Source organism: Dermacentor silvarum, chromosome 3 (genome assembly GCF_013339745.2).
Source record: "Dermacentor silvarum isolate Dsil-2018 chromosome 3, BIME_Dsil_1.4, whole genome shotgun sequence".
Lineage (NCBI taxonomy): Eukaryota > Metazoa > Arthropoda > Arachnida > Ixodida > Ixodidae > Dermacentor > Dermacentor silvarum.
Window position 1 is genome coordinate 194,831,323 of NC_051156.1, and position 14,844 is coordinate 194,846,166.

The 14,844-nt window shown below is 49.4% G+C and overlaps 1 protein-coding gene across 5 annotated transcripts in view; it reads left to right on the top strand.

Moving 5' to 3' along the window:
- LOC119446404 (uncharacterized) overlaps positions 1-14,844 on the top strand; it is a 223,379-nt gene that overhangs the window by 142,356 nt on the left and 66,179 nt on the right. The window lies entirely within an intron of this gene.

Genomic DNA, 14,844 nt, shown 5'->3' on the forward strand with positions numbered 1-14,844 from the left:
ACGTCGTTGACAGTTCACGCCTCTTCCCCGCTTACTAGACAATGCGTACATGAGGCCGACTATCTAAGGTGTTGGCGTCTACGAACAGTGTATAGCTCGTCAGACACAACCTCGGCAGCGTAATGCTCAAGAAGGCCTAAGGATGAGGTTAGTTGATTGCACGTGTTCAATTGGAGCGCGCTTGTTCGTGTTCAATTGGAGAACGTGCGAATACGATACACAGGACATGTGGAAACACCTCGTGTGTGTCCTGTCAGTACGTTCTTGTTGCTCAGTAGCGCATTTTAATTTGACATGTAATTATCAACTTCTCACCCTGACATCTACATTCCATTCCTATTGTTGTAGAAGAAAAGAAATCCAGAGCAGGGTCCGTATTTTGCGAGGATTATTTACAGTTTTACATTATTTTTGGGTCCTTGATTCCAGTCTGATATGAAGCCGTGATCCCGCAATCACCGTGATTGGCCTCTCGCTGCGACGAGATGAAAAATAATCTGCAAAATTCGGCCCCCAGAAGCACCCATAAAGACATGTCCTATTCAAGACAAGCAATTCGCGTTTATTTTGCAAAGTTGGATTGCTTCGGGGGCACATAAAGGTGGTGACTTCGAGGGAGAGCCGAGGAAAAGTTGAGGAGGCTGACCAACGTGTTCTTTAGCGTACGTTTGATTTTGAGGGCAGAGATTGTTCGGACAGTGATCGTGTTACTGTCGACTTAGTACTATTGGCTAAGCCCTACTAATGCAAGGCGGCCGTATAAACAGTTGCAGCGCTGAGTGAGATGTTCCTCACAGAGACGGTCATAACAGGTTGCGTATCTGCGTCCTGTGAGGACAGGATGCCTCGCGGTCATGGTCGTCCTCTGTTGTTTGTACATTGGCTGCATGAACTATGGCGGCAACGTATAAACAGCTGCATGCACGATCTGACAGTCACTTTAAATTTGAGGAGAAGGAGAAGTGGTGTGTATCCTTCACCTTGTCTTGTGAATAAATACATGTGGCGCGGTCACCCCGCTGAAGATACCCAGTAGCAGGCAAAAAAGTGACAGTCATGCATGCAGCTAGGAGAGAGACAAATGACCGCTCCCTCGCACCAACGCACTCTGTCACTCGCAGAACAGTTCTTTTTAATATTAGCAACCACTTTCCATTGAGAAAGCCAAACTTCTCTCACTCAACTGCGTACTAAATTTCCGAATGCCTTTGCAAAAAAAAAAAAAAAAAAAGGAGAGAAAAGAAGACGAAGAAGAGTGCTCGCGCAACTACAATGCATGCAGTGACTACCATGTCTTCAGAGGAATTTCGTTTGCGCAACCCCCAATGGTGGACATAACACAGCCTTGCTTACTCTCACCAGAAACCGTGAACCACAGACACGGAACGCAGGGGCACCATCCGGTAGCGAGAGAGCATCTCTGTTGACTTTCCAACGAGCCCGTGTGGTGTTAGTGTTGTAAACCTTGTAGTTTATTTTGCTCAAGAGCAAGACTGCACTCGGTGGCATGCTAGGCAAAAAAAGTTAAGCAAGAACCCTTGCGTGTGAGCGCCTGCAAGCCTGCCACCCAGTGCAGGGGGAAATAAAGAACAAAAAAAAAAAAGAAAAGAAGCGAAGGACATACTGAATTGAACCGCGAAGGAGCATTGTTGTTCTCTGCGTTCTTTTAAAAAAAATAATATCGCCGTGTACCTTTCACTCGCCTACCTTTCTGGCTAGAACAAAGTATAGCGCGGATACGCGTCCACGTGCGGTCGACCTTTCTTTCCACGTCGTTGGTCTCCTGTTGTCTTCTGACGCTATTATTGCGATAGCAATTATATGGACACTTGAACCGGATTTCTGCCGTCGGCGTCGTCGTCGCCGTCGCCGTCGCCGTCGCCGTGACGTTCCCTATAGATAAAATCTTCGCCGCGCGCCGTATGCCCGAGAGGAAGCGTGCGGAGACGCGCGCTATCACGGAGAGCGAACGCACTCAATCTCCCACGCGCAAGCAAGGAAGCAGGAAGCCAGCGCCGGAGGGAGCAAGGGGGGGGGGGGGGGGGCGCACTTCTCTGCCAACAACCGCGCTCGTCGCTCGCTCGCACCGTCTCTTATCTCCACACGGCTCTGACCTTTAAGTGCATTCGCCGCTCAGTTTCCGTTGAAGCGATAGACCGCACGTACCTTCGCCCGCTGCGGCGTATGCTTGCTGCCAGCGTTTTGACAGTCGTTGTCTGCTGTCATTCAGTGTGATCTCTTCGTGTTTGTGCGCGCTCACACCACGCTTGTTCATTCAGTTCGTAATAGTCGGGCCACATTTTCCAACGCACGCTACACACGCAATGCTGCCCGGATCGGCAGTGCAGCGATACAGGTGTGTCCCTTCGCACGCGCTGCACACGGGAAGCGCTTCTCATCAACACCACCGTTTCACACGCGCCTTCTCGTGGTCATCGAGTCTCTCTTCACGTCGGTCTACTTACGCCGCAGCACACCTGCTTACTTAATCAGCTCATGTTTACTACAATTCATATTGCTACCAAAGCCGCTCACCTTACTTCGTATGACATTGCTGTGTTGCTATCGCATTCATTGCTTCGCCCTTAGGGCGAAACTGTGACATTTTTTTTTATCGCTGAAGATTTCACTTCGAACTTTTAAGAAGTTTCCCACGGGAATTATGCTTCCATAGCGTTCCTGTTAAGCTCGGGCCCATACCACACCCATCGATGCTCCCCGGAAGCCGCAGTGCAACGTTTACGCATCCTGTTCCTTCGGGACACAGGCGGTTCGAAGAGACGCGACCGCGGTTACGCGCCCGCACAGACACACACACACACGCACTCACATTCGTGCGCCCGCTTATCGCAGAGAGGACACGGGAGCGCGCACTTATTCCGGTAGAACGGCGCAACACAGCGACGCGTGACGGTGGGTATAGCGGTCGATCGGGCGTGCCTAATGAATGCGCCTTGCCCCCCGGAACTGGGAGTCTGTACCGGCGTAACCTGGTGCTCGCTGCCGCAGTTGCAACGCGTTGCGTGTGCTCGCAATGTTCACGAGGAAGTGACGGCCCGACCACTATAATACCGCTTTCGACGACGTCTTGTTGCGTGTGTGGGTAGCAGTGATGCCGACGGCATGAGCGTTTGCGTCACTCTATAGCCGCGGTCTGCCTGCGGCTTTGTCTCGGCGGGTTACGTCACGTTGTCGCTGCCGTCTGCTGTCGTCACAATTAGCGCGACGCAAGTTGTACGCGTTGAGTGTAAATCATCTTAGAACCGGTCTATAGGTGGCCGGCCGGGACTGTTAATCGACCACGGCTCATAACAAGGAAACAGTAAAGGGGCTGGGCTGTCGATTGGTAGCTTTAGCGCGAGGCAAAACGTATAGCTGGGAACATAGAGTTACTGTATATTCACTGGTTGTTTAGGATTTTCGGAACTGCACCGGGAGCAAAATACTGTGGTAACGTCTTCAACAAAATCCTCTGTAATTTATGAGCTGATTAAGTAGTTCAAAAGGAGATGCGAGAAAGTTTGTTTCGCGAGAATGTTTCAACAAGTCTTGATTGGACAACGTGTCACGGGATGTCACTATTACCAGTTCCAGAGGGTGTCGGATGGGCGCGGTTTGCGCAAGACAGGGATAACTTGAGATAATCTGGAAATACTTGGTTTGGGTGCAATAAAAATGATAACACTGATGATTATGATGGCGTTGATTATGTACGACAGCGACAACATTTTCTTTACGGTGCGACTCGTTGAGAGTGCTCTCGCGAAAGGCTATCTGTCGCGCCACTGTGCAATAGCGCATTCAGTGGTATGCGCCGTAACTTTTCTTTAAAAACAAATCGAAACGAACAACAATATTTTTTTATATGCCGCAGCAAGTTCTCAGTTGTAGATAGTTTAGGACACCAACTGCTGGTTTATATACTGCTTATTAATTTGACGAAAAAGAATTTCGTTGTCTTTTTGTAAGAATCTGTAGTCCCTATGACCAACCTGAGAACGTCTACTGAGCCGAAATCTTCTGAAAAAGTGCGTTCTTGCTATAACAAACGACCTCCACTGACCCTCTGGTAACCTCTGATAAGTTTCTGACATTCTTCCGTTCTTGGGCCCGTGTCCTCGTGCGTCTGTAATATGTGCAAGGCCACAAAGGCGCTGCTGCGTTTTTCGAAATGCACCAGCCCGTATTACCGCCTGTGACTAACTCGGCGATGGACGCTTGTCTGTAATCATCATCATCAGCCTATATTTATGTCCACTGCAGGACGAAGGCCTCTCCCTGCGATCTCCAATTACCCCTGTCTTGCATGCACTCTTAAAAAAAAGGTCGTCATATTCACTAAGTAAATACTAACACGTTACTAGTCCCAAAAAGCACTACCTTCTTAGTAAGTGCAGGTAGTAAAATGATGGTTAGTACTTTTCACTACCTGCTGAAGCTAGTAAAAAACACTAACTTAGTACTAACTTAATACTACCTCGGTAGTGCAGTTACTAACGCAACTGAAACATAATTACCAACAATACAATGGCGCCTATTCCATTTATAAGTGCCGCTTCTATTGCCATATGAAGTCGATGGTATTGTAAAAGCATAAGAAAGTAAAAGAATACACATGAAAAAAAAAAAAGGAACCGCGCCCTATCGCATTAATTGATGATACATACACGTAATTCTTATTACCAAGGACATCATAGCTTTGTGCAAAATTGTCTAAAGCCTACTGTCTGTACATATGTGTGCTACGACGTCGCATATAAATGTTAATCCAACATATTGAGCAACACTACAGTTTATCTCAATTTCGCATAAGACTGTTACCATCACAGCATAATAGGCCAAGGCCAAACGAGTTAGTAGTTGCTTAGTAGTTACTTCGTAAAAACTACTAAGAAGCATTTCTGGTTAGTAAAAGCAGCACTTACTAGCTTTACTAACCGCTGGCTAGTACAGAACTAGTCAGAAGGTAGTAAAATACACAGTAACTTAGTAAAAACGCGCATTTACTAGCTATTTACTAAGTTTATTTTTAAGAGTGTGCGCTAGCTGATTCCAACTTGCGCCTGCAAATTTCCTAACTTCATCACCCCCCATACCACGCTTGTCTGTATAACTGTGCAAAGTGTGAACTCCCTTCCTTCTCCTCTTTCAATCCACTTTCCTCCTTCCCCAGTGCAGGGTAACCTACCGGGCTCAGCCTGGTCTCTGCCTTCCCCATTATGCCTTCTCTCTCTCCCTCTCTGTGACATTCTTCCAATGCTTTTACATATGCGCAAAACATGGCTGCCATGTTTTTGACACCTCCTCTATACTGATACCACTGCACGTCATGTGCATTGTCAAACTTCTTCTGTATGGCTTGATGCGCGGGCCAACCATGGAGGAAGTACAATCGGAGACTTGGTTGTGCGGTTCCTGTTGAATGCTAATTACGTTACAGTCGCTCAAGTGCAGTTGTGGGCCCGTGAGTTCTTTATTCGTGTTCTAATAGGACAGCGACACGGGGACATGCACTGACGTCATCGCGGCCGCCATATTGGTAGCCAGCAAGAGGAACAGCTGCGCGTTATCTCTATTCGCTTATCTTCAGCAGCACTGTGCAAACTGTGAATAAATAGGGCAGGAATATAGCTTTTGTGGCGTCACGCGAATAATTCCTGTATTGAAACTCATCTGAAGAGTCAAAGATTGTCAACTAATCAACAATAACCCTTCCATAAAGGTTCCTGCATGCCGGTCACGCCTTAATGTCGTATTATTTAAATTATTTCATAGGAGAGGTTGGCGCCGTTAGGTTGGAATCATTTACTCCTCACCGCAAAGCAAAATGTAAATGAATGAATGCATCATTGAATAAATAAATAAAAAGCTTCGCCTTTAAGAGTAGAACGCGATAGCGTTATGGGGACCCGTTCGCATCGCAACGCGCGGCCGTAGGTCTGGTAGAAATGCTGGAAAAGGGGTTTGTGTTTGAGTTTCCTCGTAGCAGAATTAGGTTTTCTCGTACATTCAAATTACAATTCGACGCCGATTGCTAAACAATCCGACGGCGAATCCGACGCCGAATGGTAAAGCCGTGCTTTACCATTTTCCTGACGGATTTCACTGTGAGAAATTCAATTTTTGTTCACTAAAACATTGCACCACGTGGAGGGCCTGCGCGGTCGGGGTTGGGGATGATTTTCTCCGCCACCCGCATCGCACGCCGGCTGCCGACGCCGGATTTTCTGCGGCACGGGGCCCTTAACGCTATCGCGTTAATAAATAAAACGGCATGTGGAACCGCAAAAAGCATGATGGACGCTGAATATGGTAAAGCGCGAACACAAGCACAGTGCCTTCCGGGAGCAAACGAACCCACAGAAATGAGTACTTGTTTACGGTACAAGCATGCACAATGCCGCGGACAAGTTCATCATCGTCATCATCAGCCACTTTTATGTCCACTTCATGATGAAGGCCTCTCCCTGCGATTTCCAATTTCCCCTGTCCTGCGCTAGCTGATGGCAAGTTGCACCTGCAAATCGCTGTTAAATGACTGCAAATTATTTTCGCTCGAACGTGTTCATTTTTGCTTCGGTCTCAAGTCGGACGAATTAAGTAGCCGGCACACCATTTGCTTACACAAATTTAATAAAAAAAGAAGCCTTTCTTGTTCCCACTGCGGCGCGAGTGATTTCATCCACAATTGATGGTGAGTTTCAGTTATTATTTACCCGAGCGACAATGAATGACCCAGTTTGCTCGACTTCCCCCTATAGCGCGCCAGCAATTATTGACAGCCGCACCACGTAGTCGACGGCACCGTCTCCGAAATCGAACACCATTCAATTCAGCCTTGGCTGCACTAGCAGAATTCGTGAGACTCATTACAAACGCGCGCGCCAAGACCGATCAGCTGCGTTTGCTGCAGCCCGGCCACCAACGGTCATCAACGGTTTTTCTTTTCCTGGACCAGCCACACACTGCGCAAGGCGACATCGCGATCAGGTTCACAACGAATGCGGGCGCGCTTTCGAAGTAGATACATATAACCGGGACGCAAAGCACACCTGTCCGGGAAGTTCAACGTCAGAACCTATATCTCAGCTCGATGCTTGTGTATACATCAACCCTGCGGTACGTCATGCCGAGCAGCCAGGTATCTTTATCTCCTTCAAAACTCGCCATTGTCTCGGTGCGACCCAAGGAGGTTGGTGCGACCACACCGTATGTACATTTGGCGTGTCGAAGAAAGGGGACCGCGATAGCACTTTGCTTTCGTCCTAACGCGCCCTCGGCACCGACACATACTTGTCTGGCTCACTCGCTATACATATAAGCCCGCTCGCTGCGCGTGCTCGCTCGAATGGCTCCCACGAATTTGCTCGCGCAGTTGGGCGGTATCACTCGGCGCCCCGTGTGATACCGCCGAAACAATCGGACCCTTGCCGGCACTTCCCTTGACCGCCGACGGGGTTAATACCTCCCTCCGGCGTTCACTCGAAGGAGAAATGGCGAAGCATACGTAAACAACAAAAAGAAATCGAGCCGTAATGACGAAAGTGCGGAAGAGAACTGGTGTGACGCCGCGAGGGGTTGGCCTAACAACGCGATTGTCGTATTAATTCGGCGCGCTCGTTCCAGGTTCCGGAAAAGGAAAAAAAAAATAATAATAAATCCTTCTTCCATGTTCTTGCAGTGTGAGGGGGGAGGGTGTCTATTTTGGTCGATCCTGGTGTTTATACGGTGAGCGCGGTTATATTGAAGAAAAAATGAAACGAACGTAGGGCGGGGGCTTGACTGCTGAGTGGCTCTGAGAGTAGACCACCTTGCGTTTTCCGTGCCCTACGGGCTGGCCGTTCCCGAGTGTGGGAAAGTTATATTCTGAGCTGCGTCCCTTCAGCGCAGGTGGTTTCAGAGACGACCGCCATTTCAGGCATTTCTGCCGGACACCCGATAAAACTTCGAACCTGCACGTCTCACACGGCGCTGTATATACGTACCTTAGTAGCTAAGGCGTCCTATTGTTATGCGCGAGGTCGCGGGTATGATTCCCAGCAACGGCAGCTGCGTTTCGATGGAGTTGGAATGCAAAAGTGCTCGTGTACCGTGCTCCGGGTGCGCGTTAAAGAAACCCAGGTGGTTGAAATTGACCCGGAGCCCTCAACCTATACCGCATCTCTCTTAGACCAAATGTAGCCTTGTTGTCGTTAAACCCTGCAAACCGTTCAGTCTAACCCGCACGTCGAGCGGGACTGCTTTCAAGCCGTCGGTGGATCTCTAATTAACGTGCACGTCAAGGAGAAGAAAGGTATAAGCTTGAAGAGTGCGAATGTAAAGTTCTAAACATAAGGAAGGAAGGAAGAAAAGAAGAGGTGAAAGGCAGAGAAGTTAACCAGGTTAAGTGTCCGGTTGGCTACTCTGCACAGGTGGATGGAGTAAGGGCAGAAAAGATAAGAAAATGAGGGAAGACAAAAAAAAAAAGAACAGGAAAGGAATGCATCAGTGACAGTAAACAGAAAACGGTGACAGTAGCTTAAAGGAAACAGTATGTAACACTTAAAGGGGCACTAAAGGGGAAAAAAATTATTTGTTCTGTCTCAGTAGATTGTCCTTCCACAATACCGAAAACAACACTCTTACCGCGAGAAGCCGCTTGGTAAGCCAGAAAGAAACGAAAAACACAGAAGGCGAGTGGCGACGCCACCTTGAAGTTCGCGCACCAGCTCACCGTGACGTCATGGATTTCAAAACGTCATATAGGTCTCAGTTATTTATTTAGCGGTAAAGATAGACTAAATTGTGCTCTAAAGGAGCCCAAGACTGAATATGGCAAGTTTCACGAACTTTTACTGAGCCAACGTGGCCCAAATACGACAAATTACTTTAGGAGACAATGTAAAAAAAAAATAATAATAATAAAGAAGTAAATAAAAGCAGTAGATTAACACCAGTACTATTTACTGTCGTCAACTATTTTTATTTTGTAATATGAAAAACGTCTCTATTATTCACCACACAACAAGTACTCGTGTTTAAATACGTACGTGACTTTATAATCTTCCTCACTGAAGCTTTCTGCGGCGAACAAAATTAATTCGTATTAGGAATTTAGAACGTGTGTAATTATATCAATTAGCCATCCGCGTTCATGCTGAGGCCCCGTGTAAGCCACAGCGACTGGGTAGGCGGGAGATAAGCAGTGAAATCGGTCCTGGCTTGTACATGTCAAAGACAAACCATGATGTAGGGTACCAAGTGTTCACAACGCCAAAAAAGAGGCACACAGCGGGAGACTCAGCTACGAGAAACACGGACGGATCAGTCTGACTTTGGCCCACGCTCAATCTCACTCTCGAGACCTGCGACGACTAACAAAGCCGAATTACCAGACGCGCCAAGCGAACAGACAGGGCAAGTTCAAGACTATAAGAATGACGGACAGGCGCTTCGATCAAACCAGCTTATACTACACGTCACAGCGTTCAAGTTGAGCAATAATAAAAAAAACGAGCAATGGGTCAGGAAAGCATACACGAAATACACTCCGCACCACAGCTTCTGACCTGGGTAGAACTAAGCAAGCAATCAAACCAGCTGTACTTCGGGCCAGAGTTGAGCCACCATACAGACGCGTGTCAGTCACCGTTCGTTTGCCTTCGGATCAAAAGAAGCCGTCGCTAGCTGCCCGTCGGTTTTAAAAGGAAGAGCACCGCGCTCCGACCGTGGCAAAAGGTCACCGAAGCTCCGAGGCAGCGCGTATAGCCTTCTATTTGCTGCCGCAGAGCTCCCCCCCCCCCCCTCCCCCCAACAGATGCATGTGGGTACGTGCACCTGCCGGTGGGATATGCCACCCTGCTCGCCAGGTCATAACAGAGCGCAAGCTTCGAAACCGGCCTCCCGCCTCATTGGCCCCGCGGTTTCCACGAGAAAAGAAGCAGCGGTGTAAGAGGCGCGCTTGACTTCTTTCCGAACGCTGGGACGCCGACCCTGTTGTATAGACCACACCAGTCGGCGACGGCGGCGTAACAAGCTGTGCACACGTCGATGGTCTTTTCAGAGGACGGTTCTAAAGGAGGTCGTGAACGTTCAAAAAGAAAAGAAGAAGAAAAGGGCAACTGTTCTTCGCATACCTTCCTTTCTCTAAGCTTGTTTTCTCTTTCGGCGATTCGATCGACTGCTCTCTCGTACGCGAGCTTATCGCATAGGGTGTCGTTCGGATTCCGAGGTTTCCGCGTTTGCGTGGTTTACTTCTATAGGCGAAGGTGACGAAGTGTATCAGTTTTTTCAGTTCGGTCAGACAGAGTGTTTAATATAGTAAGCACTGCAACTCATAGGCCACGTACACGTACAGCATTGCTGAGTAAGAAATGTGAGCAAGAAATAGCCTTTATAGGCTGGTAACACTAGACTGTACTGATAAACAAACAGGAAAAAAGGGAGGGACGGTAAGGTATCGCTGAGGGAAAGGCACAACAGTGCTAACAACGGCGCATTGCAAGGCGACCGAAACGTATACACTTGTTCCTAATTACTTGTGGCCGGTGTAGGGTCCCGTATCGAGTGTTGGCTGGAGCCATAAATAGTTCCCTACAAGTGAAACTGCGCAAGCGCGCCTGGAGAAGTGGGGAATTCATTCAGCCGACTGATTCGTGTGATATACTGTGTATGTAGCTTATCGGTCAAAAAGCAAGGGGTAAAAGGCCGGAACCGCCCAGCTCGCTTGCTTTCAGCGTTGCCGAAGCCCGCTGAACTCACCCCGATCTTAGGGAAAGTTGTAAAGTTGTCGACCGGCCGATCATACCAGACTGGCTGTGCTATTTCAGCGCACCGCCTGTCTGTATACGAACGTATACAATGCGGGCCAGTATGCGTGTTCAATTTAGAAGGGCGGCATGGAATTTGCGCGGCCCAACAACGCAGCGCCTACAGCTCAGGACAGAAACCTTCGCAAGCTCTACTCCTCGTCCACCACACCCATGCACAAGGAATTGCCACACCCGTATACGGAGGAAATGCTCATTAACCCATATGGAACATAGGATAGGATAGGAATAAACTTTATTTGTCCAGCGGAACATGCGCCTATGTATTATATAGAGTTGTGCATGTATGAAGATCGCTGATGGGCCGAATGAAGTCACAATGAATCACAAGGACAACACTCTTATGTGATACCAAAAATGCATCAGCTCGGTGTTCCCAGTGCACACCGGTGGCGCAATAAGTGCCGGCATCCACACGCTCCAAGTATCACCTCTCAGTCGCTGTACACTGATTTCGTTTAGACCACGCACTCACACCACATCGTGAATTAAATAGGTCGGGGCGTTAGGTAAACTAACGATACCTGTGCTCGCTTGCTTTTCTTCTTGAAACGGTTGTCCGAGCCATAGTTAGTATCCACACTATATACTCACATTTTGAGACAGCCCGAACAAACAACCATCCATGTCGATCTATCTAACTCTGCCCTCATCGATGTCTGTAGTTTGCGCTCTTACAAATAGAACGTGTATGTGGTCGTAATGTTTATGACCGGAACGACCTTCAGTATGTGTCTATGACAATGCGCGCTGATGCAAGGCCTACCCCACGGCCGTGAGTCCTGTCCTCTGACTCATAAAAGTGCAGCCACGTTTTCCCGCGCTTTTTTCACTGGCGCGTCTAGGTATCGTCAGTGCCATTACGCACACGAATGACGGCCAAGGCTACAAAGGCGATATACTGCGTCTCCCTGCAACGGCGCGCGCGGCGCCCGATTGGCATTGATTCGTGGGTAAGGCACGATCTGCGCTATTATATGCACTGCGAGTTGTACGTAACACTGTATCACCGGGGTGTCGTGCGAGCGTTGTAAACGTGCAAGACCTTTGCGCTATAAAGGAATAGCCAGTTTTCACATACAGCAGCAATGCACGCTTACCGTTCGAATAAAAAGAATCATTCGGTCTGCGCCACGACTTGAGCGTTTGCCGTCAATGTTCTACACGCATTTCGGCCTGAGAGAGGCAACGCCTATCGGTTAGGTTCATTCAGAAAGCAATGCAAGGGTTGCAAAAACGCTAAAAGAGAGGTTTGCGTAAAGGGCGCCTCTATCTTGCGTGGCCCCGCCCATTTCATTGCAAAGCGCAGTCCCTGACTACAGCTTTGGATGAATTCTTTGACCACGTAGCTTCAGTGTACTGAATTCTGTTGGAGGTACGTCGTCCAGGTCAGGTGAACCGGCAACGGTTGGTGGTTCGGGTGTGATTGCAGAACGTTTCACACGCAATGTTTTTTTTTTTCGGTTGTTTGTTGACCGCAGTCCGCGGGCAAGAGGGTAGAGTTTCGTTATCGGTATTACATGTTAGCTATTAGGTAGCGGGAAATTCTTGAGACAGGGATAGCGCGCCTGGCGCACGCAAACCATAAACCTCGCTTATGTCCTGGCGACTGTTCTTATCTAAAAAATTGTTGGGCTGCTGAGCACGAGGTCGCGGGATCGAATCCCGGCCACGGCGGCCGCATTTCGATGGGGGCGAAATGCGAAAACACCCGTGTACTTAGATTTAGGTGCACGTTAAAGAACCCCAGGTGGTCCAAATTTCCGGAGTCCCCCACTACGGCGTGCCTCATAATCAGAACTGGTTTTGGCACGTAAAAACCCATAATTTAATTTTTTTTCTTATCTAAAAAATATTGGGCTACATAATAGCTACCACATGCGGAAATCCTGCTTCCCTCTACAGTAGCCTGTTGTGTGTAGCTCTTTGAGTCAATACAAGCCGTCAATACAAGCCGTCAGTACAAGCCGAAGAGATACCCTTTGTAAAGCAGCGAAGTTTGAACCGGCTACACAAACGGTCGGTTATTTCCCATGCACAGTTCATGTGGAGAAACTCTCCTTCTTGCTTAGTTGTTTGTCGATAGCTCCTAGATAGACAGTGAATAGGAGATAAAAGTAAGTGCTCATAGCGCACAGTCAGCGCGATCAAAGCTTCTTCAGCCCTAACGTCCACGCCATACTGACATCGCTGCTCACGTGACCCGCACTTCCTTGTTCATTCAGTCGAACTGTCTCGGTCGTGTCCTGAAGTTACTCATTCGCCTAATGGGACTGGCTCTGACTTCACTAAAGGTCCCGTACCTGTCGCCCCTAGCGCGAGCCAGCCTCCCTTCTTCTTCTCCCCTTTGTAAAGAATTCCGCCCAAGTTCGAGAGGACGAGGTGCACAGGATATCAAAACTGCTCCTCTCTTTCTCGGACCCATCATCTCGCGATTCATTTCGCATCCTCGGGCCGTTCGGTTATACCATCCTCCTCCTCGTAGTACGGACCGTAGGAGGGGAGGAGGTTAGCCACATCCCCTTACCACAATCCTCCTTTCCTTTTCTCTCTTTCCCCGCGGAAACTGGCGGCCTGCAACTGCCGCCACAGGGCAGCAACGCCGGGAGCTGCTATACAACAACAACAACAGCAAAAATGTGTGCCTCACATTTAGAGCGCAACTGCCGGCGAGTCTTACCCGGCGAGTGCGTCGCAGCCGGGCCGTCGAGAAATGTTTCGAGCCATAGCTGCTCTAAGCGCCGCTCTGAGTGCGGCCGTCTTCGCTTCGCCGTCGCCGACGTGCCTGCGCTTCGCGACGCCGTCCGAGAAGTGCGCGTAGTACGGTGGAGCATGGTGGTCGCGTTTTCTGGCTCGTGCGCGTGCGCGCGTGCGTTCACTCCTCGCCTCACGTGTTGGCCGTGTTGACGACTACGCCGCCGCTTCTCTTCTCTTCGTTTCGTTTTGTGTTTGTTTGTTTTTATTTCGCCGCCTCGCGGGCCCCGTCTCGACGAGTCGTGTCGGAACGCACCCGCATCGCTATCGGAGCACGTGCGTCGTCTTGCTCCTTCGCTTCTGCTTTGCCGGGAAGCACCAGGAGAAGTTGCCAACGACATCAGCAGAGGCGACTCGGCGTTCTCTTGAAAGACGGCGATCACTGGGCCAGATCGGAGTCGTCGTCGTCGTCGTCACGTTGAACTGCAACTCGAGGACGAGTGGCATCGCACTGCTGACTTTGTTACCTGTCCCTCGCCAACGGGTTCTTCATCGCCGTGTGTTTCTCACTATCAGCTTCCTTCCTTTCCTTCATTCCTATCTTCCGTCACGCTTCTCAGACACAGGCTGCGATCTACACGTTTCTCTACGCGATCCAACGTATTCTAGCTGGCCTGTCTCGGCCGACTTTTTGAATCGCCGGGCATCACGTTCGTGATTCAAGTTTGTGGCATTCATTAATCATCGTTTACGAGAGTCTGTCGGCACTTACGTGGAGAGCTGGGCCCGCAACTCGTTGCCTCTGAAGCGAAAGGAAGAGAAGACGGGCTGGAGGAGCTGAAGGAAAAGGTGTCACGCGACGCTTCACTTCACCGCCGCGGGAGCACAACCCGAGCACCAAGAAGGCCGTTCCCCATTTATCACTCACAGCTTAGCATCATTTATCACCTTGTTCTCCTCTCGTCTCGTCTCTATATCACCTGTGAAAAAAATCAGCACACGCCCGCGCTAAGCGCGACCGCAACAACAACTCCTCCCACTTTCTCTCTCTCTCTTTCTCCGGCTTCGCTCGCGCTTGCTGCTTTTGTTGCTGTGTTTATCCGAGTGATCGCGCGCCTCGCTAACACTCACTTCTGCTCTCAGTGTAAGCGCGGCGTGCACTACTGGCGTGCTTCGGGCGAGTCGGCGGCGAAGTGCGCGGTGCTTTGGGGCGCGGCCGCGAAACAACCGTTTTATCCCAACCTGGTTTCGTTTTTCCGAGCCGTGAGAAAAAAAAGAAGAACCAAAACTTGGTGGCAGCGGTGGCGGAGCGCACAGAAGCAGCTGCTTTCTTTCGCGGGCG